Here is a 3004-nt window from a genome sequence, read left to right on the forward strand (position 1 = left end):
AAACATTTTAATGCCAGATTGTTTGAAAAATAGAAATATTGTTTCAAGAACACTTTGTCTCTTTCTAAGTCTCCACGCACTTGAGAGCCAACACAACATATTATTAAAAAGAAGCTTTGCTGCCAGCTGTGTTAGACGTACCTGTAGTCCCAACATTTGAGAGGCAGAGGTGGGAGGCTAGTCTGAGCTACATAGCAAGACCCTGTCTCTAAAAACCTGAACAGGGCTCAGGATGTAGCTCAGTTGATAAAGTGCTTGCTGAACAAGCATGGGGACCTGAGTTTGGATCCTCAGCACCTACATAAAAAGCCAGACGAGGTGGAACAAGCCTGTAATACCAGCACTGGGAAGGAAGAAGAGGATCCCCAAGGCTTGTTAAGAGAGCAGCTAGTGTAGCTGAATCAGTGAGCTCCAGGTCCAGTGAGAGACCATGACCCCAAAATAAGGTGAAAAGCAATTTAGGACAGTACGCTGGCCTCCACACACATGCATGTTCACCCATACACACATACATGTACACACACAAAGAATAGAAAAAAACTAAAGGAAGCTTTTTTATAAACTTAGAACCAGCATTTCTCTGTCAGTATCTACACAGTTTTCTTTCTGTTTCACTTTCAATGAACACCATCAATGAAGAGACAGAACAGGGCAGGAAGTGGAGCATTGCAGAGGCATGAGCCAGAAAAGCCAGGGTAAGGACAAACATTCAGATCCATGATACAGAATCGAGAGTCCAGAAACTAACCTTCATGTGTTCAATCAATTGACTTAAAGGACAACAAGACACACACGACACAACAAACCTAAATATCAAGAGGATATAAACAACTCAAACATATCCACAACCAGCAACCAAGTTTTTAAAGAAAATGCTCCTCAAACTGTACCACAAAATGGAAAGGGAAGGAACAATAGCAAACACTTTCTATGAATCCAGCACAGCCCTGATACCAAAACCAGCACACAAAGGAAAAAAACTATACATCATTTTCTTGATGAACATAAATATAAAGAGTCGATAAAACTCTTACGAATCAGGGGCTGGAAAGCTGGCTCAGTGGTTAAGAGCACTGGATGTTCTTGCAGAGGACCTAGGTTTGATTCCCAGCACCCACATAGTGGCTAACAACCATCCGTAACTCCAGTTCCAGGGGAATCTGACATCATCTTCTGACCTCCACAGGCATTGCACAACACAGGTGCACTTACACACATGCAGGCAATACACTCATACACATAAAATAAAAATAAAATATTTCAAAAAACAAAAAACACAAATCAAATTTGAGAACAGATTAGGGAGATGAACCATAACCAAGTTGGCTTCATCCAAGGAAGCAAGGTTACTGGTTCAAAATATACAAATCAGTAAATCTAATATAGTACAAAAAATAGACTTGACAGAAATTACATGATTATCTCAAAAGACACCAAACAAAGGCCTTTGGCCAAGTTCAACATCCTTCATGATAGAAGCCCTGAGGAAACTAGGAATAGATGGAACACTTCTCAACCTAAAATAGGCTATATATGACAAACCTAGTGCTGACTATACCAAATGGGAAATAAATGAAGGCATTTCCACTAAAGTAGAGAATGAGATTCGAGTGCCACCACACAGTTCTTACGCATTACTATTCTATGCCTTAGCTAGAGCAAGAATCAAGAGAGAAACAAAATGGATACTGATATGACAGGAAGAAATCAACCATCCCTACTTGTAGACAACCGGAACCAACACTTAAAAGACAAGGTTTCCACCAGAAGCTCTTAGATCTCAAACATACTTTCAACGCAGTGTTTTTTCTCAAAAAAAAAATCTAAAAATAGAACTGCCATAAGACCTAGCTAACCAATTCGTGGGTATAGACCCAAAGGACTGCCAACATACCACAGAGATACCTGTACGTCCATATTTACTGCTGTACTGTTCACACTACTTAAAATGGAGCCAGTCTAAATGTCCATTAACAGGTCAACAGAAAAAAAAATGTTCATATATACAAAAAAAAATGTAGTCTTTCTATGTGTCCATAATAAACTTCATTTGAAGCAAGTTCATCATGGATATGTAGAAAAGTTACTGGGTTTTGTGTTTATTTTGCATCCTGCTGTTTGTCCAATTACTTCCATTTTCCTGGAAATACCATGATTTTTTTCTGATGACTGAATAAAATTTCATTATGTATAGGTCACATAAGAAAAGCCAAACTCAGAAAGACAAATATTTCATGTTTACTCTCATATGTGGAATCTAGATTTAAATTTGTGTGTATGTATTTGTATGTTTGTCTGTATGTATTTGTGTGTGTGGTTGTGTGTATGTGTGTGCATTTGTGTCTGATTGTGTGTATTTGTGTGTGTGTGTGCATTTATGCCTGTGGTTGTGGGTATTTTGTGGGTTTATGCATGTGTATTTGTGTCTATTGTGTGTTTGTATTTGTGTAATTTGTGTATCTATTTGTGTGTGTATTTGTGCATGTGTGTATGAATGTGTGTATATGTGTATATTTTTGTGTCTGCATGTACATATGTGTCTGTAGGTGTATGTGTGCCTGTGTGAGTGTTGTGTGTGTGTGTGTGTATGTGTGTTTGATGAAACAATAAAGTGAGCTGTAAGAGGGCAGGAAGAGGTACAAAGGGCTGAGGAAGGAGCTCAGAAGAGGAGAGTATTTGGATGGAGGAAAAGTTGAGGTCACAAGGATCATAGGGGAAAAATTAGAACAAAGTGTAAGTATACATGTATATGAAAATGCCATAAAGAAACCCATTATTTTGTAAGTTAATTTTAGAAATTAATTTTTTAAAGTCTTAGAAGAAAACAGGTAATTCTTCAAGACTTGATATATACAATGGATTCTTAAATATGACAAAAGCAAGAGCAACAAGGGAAAACATTGGCTTCATCTAAGTTAAACTTTGGGCATCAAGGAGATCATCAAGAAAATAAAAATACAGAGATGGCTCAGAAGTTAATGAACACTTGCTGCTGTTCCAGAAA

The sequence above is a fragment of the Nannospalax galili genome, unplaced genomic scaffold (assembly GCF_000622305.1).
Source record: "Nannospalax galili isolate Female #2095 unplaced genomic scaffold, S.galili_v1.0 scaffold305, whole genome shotgun sequence".
Taxonomy (NCBI): Eukaryota; Metazoa; Chordata; class Mammalia; order Rodentia; family Spalacidae; genus Nannospalax; species Nannospalax galili.